At 35.0% G+C, this 22,105-nt stretch overlaps 1 long non-coding RNA gene across 2 annotated transcripts; it reads right to left on the minus strand.

The window, feature by feature from the left end:
* Positions 1-2,365: 2,365 nt before the first annotated feature.
* LOC116171157 lies at positions 2,366-3,303 on the minus strand. Of its 2 annotated transcripts, XR_004145387.1 has the most exons (3): positions 3,207-3,303; positions 2,861-3,152; positions 2,366-2,811 (listed from the first exon to the last, which is right to left on the minus strand). It is a non-coding gene; the product is annotated as an uncharacterized LOC116171157 (long non-coding RNA). The 2 variants fall into 2 exon arrangements; XR_004145386.1 differs by having other exon boundaries at positions 2,861-3,259.
* Between the last annotated feature and the right edge of the window lie 18,802 nt (positions 3,304-22,105).

The following is a 22,105-nucleotide window of genomic DNA, read 5'->3' on the forward strand; positions in this document are numbered from 1 at the left end:
TTATTTCATAATTTACATAAAGTGCATATAAAAAAGGAAACTTAGCTTATAAATATTGAATATTCGTTACAAGCAAGGAATGAGATTCTTCCTATAAATAAAACAAAATTTATTGTCTAGAATGAGATCTTTATCAGGCACGTTTACAAGGCAGATATTTCTTTGAGATAATGTAATCAAGGCAACCATTACATTTATAGAAATAATTAATAGCAAGAAGAGACATAAATAAAATTTTATTTCATTCGGTAATAGTTCTCGACTCGTGCAATAAATAAAATAATATATTAATTTAAAGTTATAATGGTTTCAAATACATATATCGGCTATAAAAAAAACTATTAATAACTGAATTTATTGTTTTCTATACAAATTATTTTGATTGGGATGTTTTCAAAATTACCACATTCCTCATATTTTTATTGGTGGCCTGTCTATGGACAGATTTTGCTATGGCCACAATTAATTAGTAGCATCAGGAATTTCAGCTTTACCGTACGCATTCTACTATTTAGCTTACTATTTTCAATTTTGTATTCTTTTGATGTGTTTTATACGATCCTACGGCTAAGCGTGCGAAATTTATTTGAGATGGTCAAGTACGTAAATGTATCTAATCGTCATTTGTTTTATATGTTCTAAAATTCCCATTTTCTGGACGACAGGATGTTGCGTTAACGGAGGCACGTAAATACAGTTGTCACACTTTGACGTACCTACTTACATACATACGTAAAGTGTGCGTTGTCAAGAGAACCAATTTGACTTCAACATGGCAACACCAGCGTCAAGTATAAACCTGTCGCCAGGAAAGATTGCCGGTGACAGAACACTTGATCCTGGTCTACAATGTATGTTTTTCTAAAGATGTGAGCGACTTCCGGGATAGTATCGTGTCAATGTTAAACAAAAAGACTTGAATTATCGGAGTAACAATAAAGTAAACTTTGGCATTGGTATATTCTTCGGCAACGACACAGGTACTGTAAATAAAATCAGATGTATTGAAGCAATTTACAAGATCGTTAACCTCTAAGGTGTGATACTTGCATTTAGGATTCCGGAACAAATATCTAACAAACTTCGTATAATTAGGTCACAGGTAAAATCAACTGTTTGGTGGAACTGAAGTAGAATTCTCAAACCGGTAATGTAGAAACATCATCGCGTCGTTTTTGACTCTTGCGAAAACGGGGGGTCCAAATAAAACTGCTAAATCGTCCACTTACTCGTCGGTAATGCGTAAATATCCAAGTAGGTCAAACGTAAAAGGTAATCCAAGAAAAATAACGATAAGAAAATTTGTGAGAGAGAGAGGCGAGGAACGAGAATCGTTTTGATGGAATCACCTAAATATCAAAGAGAGAAAGCGAAACTCACTCCAAAAATAATTATAGTAAATCCAAAACACCAAGTCATTTTTAGGCAGACACCCCTAAAAACCGCCCCTGGCCGTGGGAACGAACTCACGAACAGGCGCAGGTATAATAGCGTATTTTTTATTTTTGCGCTAAAAATTTTTTCGTATATTAACAATCTTTTGAAAGCCTTAAGGTAACGTTATTGAACAGATAGAGCTAAGTGTACCGTGCATACGTATATACGATGGAGGGCACAAGAAAAGTCGGACACTCTGTTGATTTCAACAGGATGGTGCACTCGCGCACAACGCCCCAATCGTTCGAGAATACATGTCGGACAAATTTTCCATTTTCCAGGAAATTTGTGCGATAAGTACGATTAGGGCGGTTGTGCGCGGCTGCACAATCCTATTGAAACCAACAGTTTTCGACTTTTGTTTCTTTGTGTGCGGTACATCGATTCATTCGTAATAAAAGAAATGCTACTCAGTACTCAATATACAGTAGGTATGTACTTTATGGGTCATATAAAAAAATAAAGTTGATAATGATTTGTTTGAAACGAAACGTTGTATTAAAAATGTCTCAACGGTGTCTTGCAGAGCTCAAAAAATGGAAATGAGTAAGTGTTTTTCATTTTTTTGTATCTGTTCAAATGACATACTATAAAAATAAAATTGAAATCCGCAAATTTCGAGTTTTTAGAGAATATCTTCGAAAGTAATCCGAATTTTCTTGTCTTTCAACACTTTAATTGCGCCTCTTTTCTCCAATTTGACCATCGTCGTATCTTATGGTTTTTGGGGGTCCCTATGATAGACATCCTTCTCTTGGAGACAGTGTGTAACAATCGATAGACAGATAACATTAATTAACCTCATTTAAGATTCATATAAACAAAATTTAATTTTTTTGTAACGAAGGGTATTACAACAAACTATTATTTCCAAAATGCAGATTAAATAACGCTTGTTTATACACCAACAAAACATATTAACGACAAATTGAGAAGTAACAAAGCATATATTTTGAATAGGATTAGGAGAAATACATAACAAACTTTATAATTTGTAATAGTATCTGATTTTCTCGGAGTTATAATTTACATTTTCTCAATGCCACATTTGATGATGGAGAAGACGATTTCACAGGAATTTCCATCAGCCTTGTGCTCATTGTAACACTTTTCCGCAATTTCTTTTGTGAATCCTTTTACTTCCTGTCCAATTTTTTCAGCATTTATTTGCTTCGTGATAAGGTCGTAATATCCTAAATGTGTCCAAGTACATTCTGCAAAACATTTAAACTTGGGGCTTTCGGGAAACTGCATTGTTAACAATGCATCGTATAGCACCTTTCGGTCCAACCCACTTTTAGCTAAACATTCCGCCCTAAAAGGCTCTATCGTACGTTCCCACGATGTTATGAATCCCGCTGGTACATTGAATTTCTAAAAAAATAATTAACTTATATACGAGTAAAAGTTAACTGATACTTACAAATAATGCATTACATGTAGAAAACAAGGCTAGCACTACGATTAAAGATTTCATTGTAATAAAAATCAAGCAACACAATCAAATTTGATATGAGTAAACCCTTTATAGGCATACGCAACAGCCTTATCTGATTACTCCAATATCTATCGTTATCAATATCATTGTAAGCGCTACAATTACAGTTACCGTATACTGGGTGCTTTTAAAACGATCGACCCTTCATAACTTGAGAACGGAATGTAGTATCACAGCACAGATATACGTATATCTGTGGTAGTATTGTCATAGGGTTCTATAACTAAACATATCACCACTGTGATATACAGCAGACTGTAAAACCTCTAACCTCATGTGACACATCAAGTACCTAAAGCCTTTTCACTATTGTTGTTCATCTGATGTGAAAATAATATGACACTCAGGTTTAGATATAATGATTATTTTGTTTGTTTGGACATACGTAATACGAGTACCATACTAGTCGCTTGATAAGAGTAGTACTTAGATATCAATTTCGGACTTTGAGCTACAATAACAAACAACTGACAAGCTACGCACAAACATATACTAATAGTTAACAGAAAACATTAATACATCTGTTAGAATCACAATGCATTTGAACTTTAAATGCACGCTATAGTATTTTGTTTTAAATTGACATTCAAAAATTTGAAAAATCAAAATATTTCAAAATTGTTTACTAGTAATTCACGAGAGCAGATCCCGATATGATACAATTGTTAATATTATCGAATTATCAATATTACCTACAGATTGCACTTGAACCAGCCAAAAATTCATCGCAATTAAGAGGACAATAATACAATGTATAGAAATTTTACTTGAAACTATAAAAATCCTTTAGACTTGTGTCAGCGCAGGGCATTCGGAAGGAGATTGGTATAGCCTTTCACCTCGTCCTGACTGTGCCGCCTCCTATAGATACATGATTTAGCGGTAAATGAAATTTGGCAACTGGTATGCAGAAACTTCGACTACAGTCATAAAGCGAGTTTATCGTTATTATTTTGAAATTAAAGTAACAACCAACAGTCAGGATGGTTAAGGCCATACTAGTTGTGGTAGTTCCTGACCCTCTGGTGTAGCAAGCTGTAAACCATACGAAGTTGGAAATTCTCGGTCGAGGGCCATTCCTTGGCATCATGGCAATGAGGGTTCTTTCCTCGATAGTTTCCGTTTCCCCCTTTTAGACCTTTTTTTAAAATTGGCGGTCGGTGCCCGTCAGCATCTACAGCTAATACTTCGCGAGGGAAAGGTCGTCATAGGGCTAAGATTCTTTGGAGATACCGCAACCAAATGCAGTTTGGTTTTCTTCTATTGTGTATGCTTTTTCAGATAATATTTCTAACAAAAATTTTTCTCGCAGCGGTGCCAAATGGAGCAACTGTAAGCAAAAGTACTAATTATTTCATAATTAATTATCACTTACACGGAAGATTCGCCTTCGAAATATTACACCTCCATAATACTCGCCCTGGTAAAGTATCGACCGGAAGATTCGCCTCTATTTTATTCCAGACTCTTAACGGATAGTTTTGAATTTGAACTAATTATTTTAAAATTTATCAAAATACGGGTTGCATCGCTGGTATCAAAACTAATTTGTGTACTCCTTGATATAGAAAGGCTGATTGCATCCAACCTCCCTTGCCATAGGAAATCTCTAATGGATCAGGTCGGTAACAAAAGCTTAAAAATACAAAAAGTTGTATATATTTTTCGAAAAAACTAATCATGTTTTTCATATATTTGTGGTAGTTAATAATCAAAATAAAATCTCCAATTCTAGTTGCGCGTTCAGTTGTGCAATAAAATAAAAATGGAGAATTCTAAGTGATCACCTGTACAGCTAAATTAACCGCCTTACAATTTCCGTCAGAGATTTGATAACCTTACCTTTAAAGATGTTAATTCATTTGGGCACTTAAATGGAAAAGATACTTGATTCGCGGTGATTGAAAAACAATACAATACTATACCTCTAAATCAAACTGCTAAACATACGTAAAGCCCCAGGATATGACCTCATCACTGGAGAAGTACTAAAACACCTCCCTAAGAAAGCCATTATTCTCCTAACAACTATATTTAACGGCATGCTTCGGCTAGCATATTTCCCTACAATCTGGAAATACGCAGAAATAATCATGATCCATAAACCTGGAAAACCGCCACAAGAACCGTCGTCTTATAGACCCATTAGTCTACTACCTATCACAAGCAAGGTTTTTGAATGACTCTTTCTAAAGAAACTATATAAAGATCATGATCTCTCAACACTACTCCTCAACCATCAATTCGGATTCCGAGAAAAACACTCCACAATCCAGCAAGTCCACAGAATTGTCAACACAATATCCAGTAGTCTTGAAGAAAAGAAGTTTTGCAATGCAGTCTTCCTTGACACCTCTCAAGCTTTTGACAAGGTTTGGCACAGAGGCCTAATATTCAAGCTAAAGAACGCGCTATCCCACAACTACTTCCTACTCCTAAAATGATATATATCATACAGACACTTCTCTGTTAAACATTCAGACCAATATTCTAAGTTTTACCCTATTAAATCTGGAGTTCTCCAGGGTAGTGTGTTAGGACCGCTGCTTTTCCTCATTTACACCGCAGATATACCTCACTCTGCCAACACGGAAATCGCGTCTTTCGCTGATGACGTTGCAGTCATCGCCAACCAAACGAGAACCCTATAAACGCCTCCGCGGACTTACAAACCCACCTCAACGTACTTCAAGACTGGTACACTAAATGGCGGACAAAAATCAATACAACAAAGTCAGTGCAAATTACATTCACCATGAGACGAGAAGTATGCCCGCCTGTAACGATGAACAATGAGAGAATTCCTACAGCAACAGACGTAAAATACCTCGGCCTTCATCTAGACCAAAGGCTCACATGGAAAAAACACATACAGTCCAAAAGAAATCAACTAAACATAAAATTCCGACAAATGCAATGGCTCCTAAGTAGAAAATCAAAACTTTCGCTGAACAACAAAATATTACTATATAAAGCTATGCTGAAACCCATATGGACATACGGTATTCAACTCTGGGGATGCGCAAAACCGTCGTCGATAAATAGCATCCAAAGATTCCAATCTAAAACTCTAAGAGCAATTGTAAACGCTCCATGGTACGTGAGTAACCAAACACTCCACAATGACCTGAAGATTCCCTTTGTGACAGCTGAAATACTGAGAATAACGAACTCGTACAACAAGCAGATAGCCAACCACACAAACGACCTAATAGACCAACTATACACCAATGGCCCAACCACAAGGAGACTGCACAGAACATGGCCCCCGGACTTAGTACACCAATGAAATAGCAACTGAGAGAGAGAAACAATACTGATTGTTTCCTTTGCAGATTAAACACAAACAACACATTTACTAAATACTCCGTATAGATGTAGATTGTAAATGAGCAAATGTCGAATTAAAAAAAAATGTTTTATCTGCCATAGTTTCGTCGATCCGTTAGAAATTGTCGACAAGACAGAGTTTTTCTAGGTCAAAGATCGTATATACTTTTCATGTAAATTCCAGAAATGGACAATGACACACAAAATATAGGTTGATTTGTGTTACGTCTGGCCCAGATTCGAAGAGATCTCCTTATCCAATTGATACTTCCTCAGCTTTTCTTAATTCAAGGTGAATTTTGTTGATACTGCAACTGAAACTGGGATTTTCACGATTCAACTTTGTCTGCGTTTTCCGTTCAGCACAAGGGAACCACCGTAAACCAGACGTTTCGCTCACATCTTAAGCCACTGCGTTCTAAACAAGTCTGCTTATCGCCTTTAAAACGACTCGCGCCTACTATCCGTATGAAGCGGTACATATGCAATTTTACCTCCATATACAGTGTGTCCCAGGTAGGACGCACCATAGGTAAATGGCAATGTATTTTTTTCGCGAAGGATTCGCGAGGTCTTTGAAATGAGCGTTCAACGTGCTACTCCGATCTTTTTCTAGCATCAGGCAAGCGCAATAACGTACGTTTAACGCTAACTTTAAATACAAACCCAATGCCTGCTGGATCCTTCGCGAAAACATACATTAATTATGTTTCCCTATGGTGCGTCCTCCCTGGGACACACGGATAAAATTCTAAAAATTTAAACGACGTCGCGTGCTCTCACTGCAAGAAGCAGTATCGATGATAGTAATGTTACTTTTTCGAAAGTGTACTAATATGGTGAAGTTTTCCGAAGGCAAATCTTCATAGGGCGAACCTCCCCGATGCAAATATGGCGCGGACGAGTTTTTCAAGATGAATTTACCGCACGGGTTGTCGACATATGGAAATGAACCGCGTTTTTTTAAATGGAAGACCTCTATACTTTGCTAAATCTTGAATGATAAAAAATTACTAATGCATAGCCGTACTCAAGTAGGCACATAATAAGAACACTTATGACGCTTAACTTATGATATGACTAACACTACAAACCGAATCTCCGTTTTCAAGATTTTAAATTTATTATTTAAAGTTTCGACCCCGTCGACAGGTAGGTGTCTCCCAGACGTTCCATTTTCTCTTTGAGGATACCCTCTTCCGACACTAACGCACTGTAGAGTTGTCTAGCGATTCTTGCAGGGCTTCTGAGAATATTCTAGGGGAAATTAAAAGTCACGGTTTATGCAAGAAAATTATGAATGGACGAGCGGATTATTGTAGAATCTGCAATAATTATAGGTGTTGTGTTTGTATATTACCTTTGCAATTTTGTTAAAAATGTTAACATTCATATTCTAGAATGTCGCTAACCTATCCTGGGGGTAATTACACAGGGCATCTTTGAAGATAAATATAATATGAAAGTTAGTCTTTGGAAATCTGAACAAAAATTGCAGGGGAGTCTAAATAGTTTCTAAGAGTTGAAAAAAGATTGTAAAAGACTCTAAGAAGATCTTAAAGTTTTTAAAGGATCTGATAGTTCTGCAGGTTCTAAAAGTTTAGATGTATAATATTCATGATTCTAGAAAACATTTAAAAACATGCTGAAAAGGTTCTAGAAGGCCTCTAAGATGATTTTAACATTTCTAAAAGTATATGTGAACATTCCAGGATGATCGTATATTCTAAGAGAATTTTGATCCAATTCTACTAAAAGTTCTGCCCTGGGTTCGGCAGATTTCAGAAGTTCTAAATATTCTAAACTCTAAAGGAGTTAAAGATTCTGCTCTAGTAAACATTTTTCTAAAATTGTAAGGATTACACTAGGGTCTGAAGATTCTAAAAAAATCCGCCGAAAAATGTACCACTCCTAAGGAGATGGTAAGAAAATCGAAAGATTCTGAAGATTCTAAGTGGTAACATGTAAATGAAGGTGTGAAAGAACGTCATGTCATCGTCAACTATTATTTGCTGTAAATTCAATTATATTGATATATAATGATATTAAACGGAAACAGAAGTACCTAAGTTTTAAGTAAATATTGAAACCAAAACTTATGACCTAATCAAACTATTTCTCAGAAATGGAAGCTGTAGAAAAAGTAAAGCGGTTAAAGTTTTAAAATGTGGTCAGCGCAATTATGCAAGGAAACGCATATCCGGTTTGAGGACCTAACTGTTTCGGAACGAATTTTCCTGCCTTTCGCACTTGCGGTCGTGCTGCAAACAAAGTGCTCATGCGGGAAAATTAACCTTCCGAACTTGTTAGGTAAATAACTATTTTTGCCAAGGTGTAACTAATAAACTTACTGCCTATATTTAATAATATACGTAAAAGCACAGATAATGGGTATTTTATCTGTGGTAAAAGGGATACTTTGCGTATATGTAGCAGTAGGGGCCAGTAACAACATATAAAAAATCAACATTCGTGCACGCTGTGCTTTTTTGACCATATCTCATTAATCGTTTAAATTACGAAAAAATTGTTTAAACAAAAGTTGAACATAAATAATAAATCACGAACAGTGATGTTTCTTAATACCTAAAATATTTAAAAAAGATGCTTTATGTGTCCTCCTTCTATTTGCGCACAGAAAATTCAGCCCCTTAAGTCAAATGTAGGAAAATAAAAATATTTAAATTAAGGCAAAAATCAACTCTATTTCAAAAACACTTAGTTTACGGACCTATGCTTATTAACACTTTTTGGTTTCTTTTCATGACTACTATAAATGGATAAAATAACGGAACTTTTTTTTTTAAACACCCTGTATTTGTATACGCTCCACTATTAGGTAGTATCCCAATTGGGAGAAAAGTTTTTCAAAACTTGATATTATACGTAGGTATTAAAATAAGGACACGGTGTTCGTTGATACTTTTTAATTTAATTATATGAAAAACTGACACGTAGTAAGTACTATTTGTGTTTGACGGTGGTTCATTTGAAAGCGAAAGCATACCAGTATTTTTCCCGGTCCCAGCATTAAAATTATTAGGAAGAAAAATAGGTTCTGGTCATTTATAACTTTTTAACTTGTTTTCTTTTAGTCATCACATTTCCTGAAGCGAAAAACCAGTATGAAGTGTAATTTCCGTATTCAACTGCCTAAAATCAAACAAAATTCAAGTTTTGGGATTATTAATTCAAGTTTTTCACGATAACTGTTCGAGATAAGACGAAAGTTATGAGAACTGAAAAGATATAGTTTTTTATGTTCTTTAAGTAATATCCTAATATGACTGGACTATATAGTAGTAAATATATCAAATTTAATCCAAATTTATATCGTTGATTAATTGATTTAAAAAAATTTAAAAACTAAGACATTCTATAGTGCATATTAGTTGACATCCGGAAAATCTGGAAGCAGACAAATAATGCAAATATCGCGGAGGACATTTATTTATGGATCTGGAAAACAAAAGATCAAATAATTGCTAATAATAATATCGTTAAAAAAGTCCGGGGACTAACCTTAAGCACAATATTTACAAGCTTGAAAATGAAAACGAAAATTTTTGCTACAAAGAACCTATTGCGTTAACACCTCCGCCAATGACATTTTACGCTAACGAAACCTTAGAAATGGAGAAACGTTCTATTAATTAAACGGGCAATTAATTTAAAAATTCCTCTATAATTTGACATGAAATATTGCCTTCCTTCGACAATTATTTTGAAGGATATGGGAATTGAAAGCCCGTACATATATAATGGTAACTAATTGATTTCTGGAAATTATGGAAAGATGTTCCGTTTGTTAAACATCTGTTGCAAGCTTTCTCATCGGACGCGGCATATGTGCTGGTTTACTAAGAGCATCCACTGGTCATTCTAATGGATTTCTTATCACATTAACATAATAAGTTGAGTTTTTTCTGCTGTGGCGTAATAGAAAGGTAACTTGTTTCTTTGCCTATCTAACGTTACGTTCGCGATAAAAAAATAACACATACCAGAAAATTATTTTACCTTGTCATGTTATGACGATTCTGTACTCGATCGTTAATGACATTATACACAATAATTACAAAAATCTATATGTTTTAATGACATTTCTCGGCGGCGTAGAAATAATGATGTGAGGTTTCCCATCGGTACCTCTACGGTAAATATCGATAACTAATGAACCTTTACGGCTTTATAAGGCAGATCGTTTTTTTTCGCCATGAATAATCAATATAGAGAGCGTTATAAGACATCAGTGCCCACACCTCGCTTAAAAGTAAATTAGGACCTGTCGGTTTGTAGCCAGAAACAATTTTGCATTAAACATAACCATAGAAAGATAGAGAAGCAATTTCATCTAAATATCCTCCTTCTTTTTAGTGTGCGGTTTTATTAACAAATAAAAGCCTCTGCAAAAGAATACATTTAATATCATTATTTATGAATTAATGCGCGCATCTTTAAACCAGCAGTTGCCATTATTGTTCCTGTAAGTATAGCATTAAAAAATGTCGGTATTGTTTCTTCCCTTTTATGAACTACCGTGGTCGCAGTGTTTGGCATTCCTTAGAAATTTCTCAGAATGGCTAATGTCAAACACGCAACCCTGCAAATCAAATGAATATAGTAGCATGTTCACTGATAATGACAACTTTGCCGTTGAAACGCATTCAGTCTTTTAATATACAGGGTGTCTTAAATTGGGTAGGATAACATTACTATCTTTGGTATTATTATACTTACAGATTCGGTTAAATTGGCAAAGTTGTGTAGTTTTTTATGCTAATGGATATTTCGATGCGATATTTTGAAAAAAATAAATCGTTTCGTAGATAGGTAATTAAAAAAAAGTGAAAATCGCCATTTTTAAAATGTTCAAATATTTTAGTAACAAAGAGAGTTATGGAAAAAAGTTTCAAATAGAATTTGCAAGATTGGATGGGATAAATCCAATGAACGTAGAAAAAAATGAACCTAGGATTGATCTCCTACTTTCAGCGTTTTATTAACGGCCGGCATTATAATGCCATACTTAACTGTGTTGTTAGCTAACAGTATTGTTAAGGCATGTGATTGGATGTTGTCAGCATGCTCGAGATTATAGGATCTATGGTTAATTTTGGTCAGAATTCTAGTTTTGTTGTGATTTGAAGTTGACAAAGATATCTAAGTAGTTGTAGGGAAGACCAAGCAAATCTTATTTTTAATAATTTATTATTAAAACTAAGATTTGCCTGATAGCACCGGCAAAAAATGGATAACTTCATAAAAAATTGGCAAAGATAGTCACGATAGTACGTGCATGAGTCCGAATTTTTAATTAAATGATTATTAAACCGAGTTTGTGGGTGGTTCTTGATTCTAGTTTCTTGAAAGGGAAACTAACAAATTTAAAAAAAAAATACAGGGTGTCCCATTTAGCATTTTCAAGTTGGGGACTGTGTACTGCCTTTAGGGCACCCTGTATAAATAATACTACCTAATTGAAAAAAAATTGTGCTTAGGGAAACAACATATGTAGTAAACTTGTTGTTGCAAAACCTGATAGAAAGTGAGTTTGAAGGAGTGGAGTGGGAGTGGGTGGGGTCAAAATACAGTCAATAACTCGGATAATAATTAATGGTTGCTTTTAAATTGTAATGTATATAAGTCCTGCATTGACAAAGACCAGAGTCTAATCATGTTTTTTACCATTGATATTTGCTAAAAGCGATGTTTCTCCAACTTTGTTGATTAATTAATATGAAGAACTTCGATATTTTGGTATACTAGCTAGCGGTATTTGAAGAATTTTGTGAACTTTTAATATCATAAAGACAAACAGAATCAATGTAGCTACATTTGTTTCTGAGAGGAACATGAAAAGTTTGACGTTTTGGGATGTTATCATATCTTACTACCCATGTAAGATAAAAAATGAACGACGGCGTATACTTCAAAAGTTCAGTATTCAATGGTCAAAGGTGATTAGACTAAATAATACTCCAATACCGTACATGGCAGCAAACCTTAAGCTGGGAACACTGATGAGAATGTCTAAGCGTCTTCATCCTGCCGCTATGTCCAAAGCGTTATCGTGAACCACTTCCACTTTTTTATAAAGTCGCACTATTTTCGCCGTGATTTAAAAACACTTTTCTTATCACATAAACAAAATCTTCATTAGTTCCCTTTTCTATGAGCGCAACTTTCTATCTTTTTTGTGGGTCTTCTTTATCGGTCACGTCTCACTGCCATAAATACTTTAATCTCTTTCCTAATTCATCTGTCAGACAAAACTCCCTTTATCTTTTTCCAATTCATCCACTACGTTTGAATCTTGTAGTTAATTTCCCAGTTCCCCTTGTCAGTAACGTAGGATCTGAAGTATTTTAACTATCCATTTCTAACCAATTTCTGTTCTAAATATTATCAATTATTTTCTTATCGAGGCCCATTCACTTTTAACACACATGCCCATTTTATATAAAAATAATTTCTAAATACATATAAAGAATAATAACGCTAAAAATGATTTTTTTCTTACATATGGACACTCTGTATCTAATTTTAATACTGAAGATTGTGGGATTATTCTTGAAACTCCCTCATTAAAAAATATAGACTGATAATTGAAACAAACATTTTTCTCAATAAGCCCAGGGACCAAAATGTCCCAAAGTTTGCGATTCTTCTTTTTTTAACAAGCGTAACACATTCTAGAGTAGAACTTTTGGTACCTAGATTTTTCCTTTAAAGATACTTACCATAGAAGGCCCAACTTTAAAACCAAGGAAAGTCTGATCTGAACGATATTTTTCGCACTCCCGCGTTTAATGGTAATCTTCTGTAGCAATTTTGTGGAAACTTTTATTAATTCAGAAAGGGCATACTCAAAAGCCTAGGTAATGCCCCTATTGGCTACTTAACTTAATTTCTATCTTCAGTAATAACAAAATGACTCATGCTTCTCGATCTGGGACACTGCAAATTGCCGGCATTGGTGAATACTGTACAAAGACAGTGAGGTCATACGCTTCATGACCACCACGTTTTTTCCAAAAAGTTTGCTACGGTTTAAATAGAAGTGCCACATTTCGTCTCAGCAAGGTATCATCATCACCTTGGTTTCCAGGTTAATTTGAACCAATCCGGTGTATTTCTCACACGTGATATCTTAGCAACTAACGAACTACCTAGGTATGTACGTCGTGAAAATAATCCCTTTTCCAAATCGATCGATTTCTGACCTAATTTAAAAAGTACCTTCTCTCTGTGTTAATTTTAAGAATTGACTGAAACCCTTTAACAATTGAGGGTAGCGGAAATGTATTTACATCATTACCAGTTTTCTAAATTAATTTTCTTGAGGATATGTACCTATCGTACAAATAATTCAGTATCAGTATTCGAATAGAATTTCTTAAAGAAGAAATGGTACAAACTCTATACCTATTTTTTATATTGTACCATATCTCCTTATCAAGAATAACGGAATTATTACAAATCGCAAAAGTACGTGGATTTATGCGTTTGAAATAAAACAAAAAGCACGAGATCTTGATTTCTTAGTACGCGCAAGAATTTATTACCCAATCAGTAGGAAGTTCCACTGAATAATTATCTGTTATTTGAATTCCAAATAAGTAATACATCAGTAAACTAGTTTAAGACAATAATTTGATGTGTTTCTCGATGGTAACGTTACGTGCTCACGTTACAGAACAACACTGATAAAAAGAAATGAAAGGAAACTAAGCAAGCATTAAATGGCCAATTCGAAGAAATTGTGTATGAAACGTCCCATTATTTAGAAGCAATTGTTTTCTTATAAAGACAAACTTAACCGAAAAGAACAATCGTTTACAATGGAACGAAATCACTGGAAAGTGGAAACTTTACGAGAACTCGATTTTCTTGCGTCTTGCCGGCAGTTAATGTGTTTATTTTTTCACCACGTTCTAGTTATTTCCTTTTTACTCGTCATATCAAAAGCCTGCATATGGAAGCATAAAATTGTTGACTTGTTAGTGAAATAAAAATAAGAGCGGCCGCCGCCAACACCAGAAAAGTACGCCACTAAACTTTTTTCTAGTTTGCAGGAAATAAATCTAAATTTGGAACTGTCATAGCTACTTTACCAATTAAATTTTCAGAAATGTACCTGTAAAAAAATATGAATGTTGATATTTTTGATTTTTTTATTGTCCATTTATACACAAATTTAATTTTTTTCTGTTTACTAAATAAATTTTATTAATTTGAAAAATTACCTTAAGCCCTTAAGCTCCAACATTCCAAAGAATTAAGTAACAAATTTTTAGTTGACACCTGATGTAATTCTGGGTAACACTCTTAATCATATAAGCTGAAAAAATAATGGGGATCAGGGCCATTGAACACACACCACGCAACAAACGATCGATTAAACAAATTAAATTTATATAAAGTTTTAATTATCTTAAGTTAAATGATCCAGTCATAATTGCGCTTTCCATCAACAGACGCACTAACACATATCACAAAAACCAAGCCGATGATGCTTCGGAACTTCGCTTCTTTGACTATACATAAAACTCGGTTTAGACGATACGTACTTCCTTGTATTTACAGTTATAGGCTGGGCTCTTTGATGATCGGAAACTCCCTTTATCTGTGATAACTAACACTCTCCGACTAAAATTCTTCATAAACGAGAAAATACGCTTCCGCTTAACTCTATGTAACATTCACTTATATCACGACGTTTCTAGCTTTCTTCTACACAACTTTACAATTAAACAAGGCAGACTGTCTTTTCAAATATGCTGAAATACGACTACGTTTCAAACGTCCACCACCAAAGAAGCTCCAATTAAGGTCTTCCTTTTCTATTTAAAACAATTTTTCTTTCTCCTTTCTTTACAAAGTACTGGGTCTTCGAAAGAATTAGCATCTGCTTGTTTCGGCGAAAACAACGCGTGCTTATCTTGGAACTAATTAGCTTACGCAGCGATAACAAAACTTCTTATCTACGATCGGAGAAACATGAGATAAACTTTTATACATGCTACGCAAATAATTCCTAACTGATTAAATCTAGTCTTTTAGTAAGTAATTTAAATTTACAATCAGATACCAAAACAAAACCCTTATTAAAAACAAAATTAAATAGTAAATAATTAAATAATTCTGATACATCAACATTGTCTTCGAATTCAACTAATATGATCGAAATTGTGTTTACCATATTCCTACCAACATTTACGTTAACATTAAATGAAATTCGCATACAGGGTTCCCCATCGTTCGTCAGAGGTTCTTAGTAGAGTCTATATAAGTTTATTGCCTGTTCGTCAGAGAACTAGCTTTTTTGGATATCTTTTGTCGGATTCTTTTAGAGTACCTCAGAAGTTCTGGGGGAGGATTTTCCGAAAGTTTCTCAAAATTATCACTTTTGAATTTATACTATCGAAGTGAGAAGACTTCCTGCTAAGCTCTTTTCATAAGTACCTTCATAATCGTAGAGGTATTTAATTTTATGTAAATCTTAATAGGTCCAAGTTTTTTCTAAACGAAATTTTAGTCAATACGCAACGCCACAACTGTATATTCTGCGGTCGTCAAGCGTAACGATCGGAAGCCGAATGGACCTCGGTTCGCTCACCACTAGCGGATAATTTGTAGCACGACTCCTTTGATTTGCTTTGATTTTATGACGGTTTAGGGCCATCGCGCATACACGCGCCGCGGAGGGACGTGACGGGCGGCGCAGCGAAACATTGATTTTAATAAGCAAACACTCACTTGAGCGAAGCGCGGCGTGGCGTATCAGCGTAGTGAAATCAAAGTAAGCTATTTGTGCGCACATTTTCCATGCCAAATTCTTTTTCCGACCGATTGCGCAAATTGTGTAATCTTTTGAAATTCCAAAAAATTGCTCACCGACTTCTTTGAGGTAGGCGAGGAAAACAGCCCTTACTTGACGCATAAGTTCAGGAAGTTAGTTACTATAACAATAAGGTAATCGCATTTTTTTGTATTTGTGTATTCAAGTCATTACCACGGGGCTCTAAGAGTGTTAAATAATTAATCTTTTGCCGATTAATGAGTAAGAAAAGGAACCTTCAAAAATCGGTAGTTTCATACTGCGAATTGTTAGATAAGATATCGGAATCGCCACTTAGGTAGGCTACGTATGACTCTATAACGGGATTTTGAGTTAAAAATTAGGAGTGGTGTAAACAAAAGTTGAGTTAGTTTGCTTTCAAATTTTATGCGGCGGACTTCGGCAGGAAGTCCGCGTACAAATAGCCTGAAAATTAATAATATAGCGGATAAAATTTAATTAAAAGAAAAACAAATACACGGACGCACGGACAGACTCGAGCGCCACCAGAAGATTATAGCCTTGCTGCTGGCCAAGGTCGGCGGTTGCGAAACGGTTTTTAAGGTTTGAAACAATCGGCAGCTACAGGTGTTCTGTTGAAGAAACGGGTTTGTAGTCCAGAATTCGGCGGACGGTTACATCCAGGGAAGCAACGAAAACAGAATTACGGCACACGGACACTGTAGCGATTGCCCTAATAATATAATAACGGGAATGCAAGCAACAAAGCGGTAGCTATGGGAAATGAAATACAAAAAATCAAAGCAGTACACCCCTTAGCGGAAGGAAGATAGCAAACGCTTACCTTTACGTTTACCGGTACGGTGACGGATAAAAGTACAAAACCTACGCGAGTACAATGAACAATTGCCAAACAGTGACCTTACGTTTCGGTTAAAACACCAAAGGCAAAAGGATTCTCTCTAAACAACGGCTTTACCTTTTATAAAATTCGGTCATTTCATGGAGGGATCAGCGCTTTTCCAGCCGATACAGCGTATTCCATTGTTTACATCAAAAAAATTAAAACTTCTTTATTTAATTGTGCGGCCTGCGACACACATAAAAATGTTATTGGTCTCAAAATCTAGCTCAATCAAGCGCGCTTCCAACGAAACCCCCCACGACCGGTTCGCATGCGATATACTCACCCAACCACTGCAAACTCACTCAATTTTCCGGATTAAAATTTCCAAATTTGGTAGCTAAGTCATGCACATAGAAAAATCATCTAATACTTACTTAACGCCTCACGGAGCTGCAATTTTAAAATACCGATCTTTCCCTTGCTCCCCCGTGCCGAGGGCTGTCGAATCCTACAAAAATAATTTACATATTTCTACGGGAACAGTTGTAAAACTGATCAATTCTATATGGCAACTGGTTTCCTTATCGGCGGCTAAGACGGCGCTAGAAAATAAAGCAGGTACTTCTGTCTCCAACTCGTAAAAGAAATAAATAGTTCCCGAACAAAATTGGGTGCTTCGTTACATAACCTATGGAACTATTTTGACATCTTTGATTTTTATTGGTTGATAAGTTTTCAGATAAGCGGGAAAAGGTCCACTTTCCTCAGAGGTATAATAAATTACAATCAAACTTAATAATCGGGAGATTTAAGGGTAGATATAATTAGTAAGTATTGTAACTACCCGATACAATAAATAGAAGACGTGAAATTTGATTTAAGTTTCTCTGGTTTGGTCACCTGAAAATATAACACAAAAATATTATAGAAAAAATTCAAAAGCGCTTTTTGAGATACTTGTATTACCGTAGATATGGAGTATACCCTGATTTAGGTCATAGTTATAATATAACTCTATTAAAAGAATTTGATTTCTTAAGCGTCAGCAACAAACATACACTCCAAACACTTGAATATTAATACAAGATTATAAATAATATGATTGATGATGTAACTATTGTTTCAAAATTTAATTTTCTTATACCTAGGTTCAATTCAAGACAAAATCTTTTCTTTTTCTTTTCTTTTCCGGTCTCCCCTAATGAAAATGTCCATCACTTATAATAAGTTTTGTCACTCAATTGATTTACTTTCATCTTTTAATGAATATAAGGCTCGGGTACGTTTGAAAATTAAAAATTAATATACCTATAGTTAAATATAATGGTTTTTTTTATTTGTAGGTTTTATTTTTATTTTCTCGTTAATACTCTTTCTAGCACTAAATAGTTGTAATTTAGATTACTTACGTTTTAGTTTTAGTTCAGTATATTTCCTGTAAAAAGCTATACGCTGTTGGAAATAAACTATTATTATTATCACTAATAAAAAACAACTTTTCTCCTCGAATCGTTAAAATCATGCTTGTAATTATTTAATCTCAACATTTTACGCTATCGTAAAGCACGATACCGAGGAAAACAAGTGACTCGTCCAAACGCACAGGAAAAGAATATAAAGCATAGATTTTCCTATATAATTCGCCACGATCCGACGGGCGAATCACTACTGTACAATGTACACTACCAGGAGCTCGTTTCAAATTTAATTTCAATTACCCATTTCCGATGTCTAATTACGAATGGTTATTACTTATTAAAAATGACTTCTGACCATAAATCACACTTTCTCACTGTTTTATGCGCATTTTTATTAATGAACTAAATCAACGCATCGAAAAGAGCCGCTTTGATCGAAAAAGATGCCTCGTTTTTTTTGTAGAGAAGAATTTCGAAAAGAATTTGCTAATTTGATAACTAAGTAATACGGCTTACTTTTTCTCCGGCACAAAGTTGGCGCAAGTTCTCGCCGACAAGTAGGTAAAGCCGGAAACGTTTCGCCAACAACCCCTCTCGCTTCGATATCTATTGCGAAACGAAATAAAGATTTTAAGTATATAAACAAGTTAACAAAATGATACAAAACTTGTTTCAGCTGCCGGCCAACTGAACAGTTATGCATGGAATCGCGCTAGAATGTTGTGACTGGCTTCGGTGATTTATATAAAATGGTATCTGATTATTTTTTATTTTAGAATGTTAACTTCAGTTTTATATTGTCGATTATCCTTTGAATTTGCCGCAGTGGCTCCTGATTCTTTCCGATTCCCACACTGCGACTTGTTTAGTTGATAAACGCCCGAAGTTTTCTGATTAAAAGCATTAAAGTGTGTTTAAACTATTAATTTTTGAATATTTAAACAAAAACGTTATTGTGACAATACCTACTTGCGTAGGATAATTTATAAGGGGTTCTTGCAACATTTATCAAAGTGTAATCGTGTCGTCGGAACCGCGTTGACGGTAGCTACACTTGCAACAAAAGTATCGTGCCGATAGTGCGACTGAATTTAGAGATTACAGAAGCGGCAGGTATCGTTGAATTCNACGTCTCAATAATGTACCCATAGTTACTCCTACGAATTGTGCAGTATGCAATACGCATGCTAATTTTTGGTTTCCTATTTTAACATATATCTCCAATAATTATGTCACAATCAACACTGCGCTAGCAGCTTAAAAAGTCGGTGAGTTCTAATGAATTCGTTGCGGTTCGACAACCAGGTAATCGGTCACGACTCACGGATCGACCGTCGGATAACGAAAAGTGTAAAAGCTGTTGCGTTGATTCCAAGTTCAATTCAAGCTCAATTCATTTCTGGTTGTTCTCCAGCATCTCCTAAAATTCCAGAAAGATGGTTAAAAATCAGTGGGTGCGTTCACCAGGCGAAACGTTTCACGAGCGCTACCTAAAGGCGGGAATAGACTATTATGATTTCTCGCGCGAGTTGCTGTCTGATAGCACTGTTGAGATGTACCGTGTGTCCCATTTTGCTTGAACGGCAGTGTATCTCAGCCTCAGCATTCTCAGCTGTTTTTAAAGATAGATTTTCACGACCCTGTGCTCCTTTTTTGTGAAACTTTTAATATCACAAACATAATCAGTCTAGCTACGTTTGTTTCGGAGATACAGGGTGAAAACAAAAGTTTGACTTTTTGGATGTTATCATATCATATGTTACTACCCATGTAAGATAGAAAAAATGTAAAAACTGCTTATTTTAGATATTTTTACGTAGAATCCATTGACGTAGTAAAAACAAATTTTTTACTTACCGTTTCTGAGATTTGACCCAAAGTTGGTATTTTTTAAATGCAACATCCTGCATATCTTAAATCTCTTAAATTTTATGATTACATTGATCTATCATAATCTATATTTTTTTAAATTTTAGTCATGAACCAAAAAATAAAAATCTTCTTTTCTACGGTTTTTAAATAGTAGGTTATAGATTTATGTAGATTTTGTGTTGTTTATGTCTATAGCAGTCGACATCAATTAATAAAAATGGCTGACGGTAGAAACAGGTCATTTTAAAATATGATATAATATATAATTATACAAACAAGTTGTAAATCAGCATATGCATGTTTAAAGCGCATTTTTGGTAATACACAGGTCAGTATTTTATTAGCGAAGTTTAAAATTATCGATCTCACGAGTAATTTTGGCTGCGTTAAATAATTAATTCTATTTCATTTCAATTGAGGGTACGTCTTTATTTTGTAAAACAAATCACAAAGTAAATAATTAAGTTCTTATACTGGTAGCGCTATCTAACGGTAAAATTATAGCACCTCCGAAAACCATATCGAAACTATTTTCTTAAATTATCGATCTCACAAGTAATCTAACTCAAAATAGACTTGAGCCTGCACATCTGCACTATAGCAGGAAGCTTTTAGTGAAAATTTGAAGTCTCTAGCTGAGATCTCACCCGGACAGCCGGCCAGCCAGCCATAACGAATATAATAGTGTATTTTTTTTTTCGCTAAAAATCTAGGTTGTGATAATCAATGTAATCAGGAAAACTAATGCAAAAAATTAACAAGCTATTTATTTATTATCCCTCTCTTGTTCTGGATTGGTTGGTGATGAATCGGAGGAAGCTACTCCTAACAGTCGGGTCAATCACTCATTAGTATCAATGAAGAAAAGCTACTCTGCAGTGCGAATAATATTTTCTATGAAAGATTTTGGATGCAAGTGGGAAGATGTCAAGATCGGGAATTCATAAAAATATTCTTCGTGGTTTCTTCCTTGGTGTGGTATTCTCTTATGTTTATGTTTATCAATTCGTTAATTAAAGCATCCTGAAACTATACCCTCATTATGTTCCTTTTGTCTGCGATTGGTCGCCCAGACAAAATTTCTTAAAATATGCACTGTACCGACTTAGTTACTTGACACTTTATTACTTTTATCCGTCTAGCGTTTCCTGTTTTCTGGTTTCCTAATGAGTTCAATACAAGTAGGTACCTAAGACGTATTATGGCCGTTTGCATCGTATTAAATTACTGAGTGAGTGAGTCTCTAGGACTGTCACCCCACTATTCGTCGCTGAAAATGACTTCAAAACGCCACAATAAATAGATTTACAAACAAAATTTGTTTCATTTTGACATACTCGGTTTGCCTAAATTACACCCTTAATTTACTGGGTTCGTCAACACACGTGACGAAATTTAAACACTTTAAATCTAAGATGAAATTTTAACTTTTCTCAATCCTACCGCACCGTCAACAAAGACGCATACAAAATTTACGAAAGAAGCGGGTGACATACTTGGCCGTGATTTTCATTTGTTTTCCGCTGCCGACCTCTCGTGTGATACATCAAAAAGCTCTTGATCATTTGTGTAGATAATTTGACATTCGAGGTAGCCGTTTTGTAAAAAATACAGTTGCTATAGCTACAGTAATATTCGGATTTGAAGATTGGATATCCACCGACACCCACACTCAGTTTTTGAGATATTAGGATGGAATATTTGATTCCACCTTCTCCTATTTTGGCTTTGAGAGTACCCTCCTACAATTTTAAATCTCTATATACGAAAGGCGACTGATTAGGTAGTAAAGATTGATTGTTTTTCAAGTTCGTTGACCCATTGTAAGAATTCCAACATTTACCTACTACTACATTTTAATATATTCTGTTTTCATTTCGTTCATAAAATTCTCCTCG

This window comes from Photinus pyralis, unplaced genomic scaffold, assembly GCF_008802855.1.
Source record: "Photinus pyralis isolate 1611_PpyrPB1 unplaced genomic scaffold, Ppyr1.3 Ppyr1.4_LG5, whole genome shotgun sequence".
NCBI lineage: Eukaryota > Metazoa > Arthropoda > Insecta > Coleoptera > Lampyridae > Photinus > Photinus pyralis.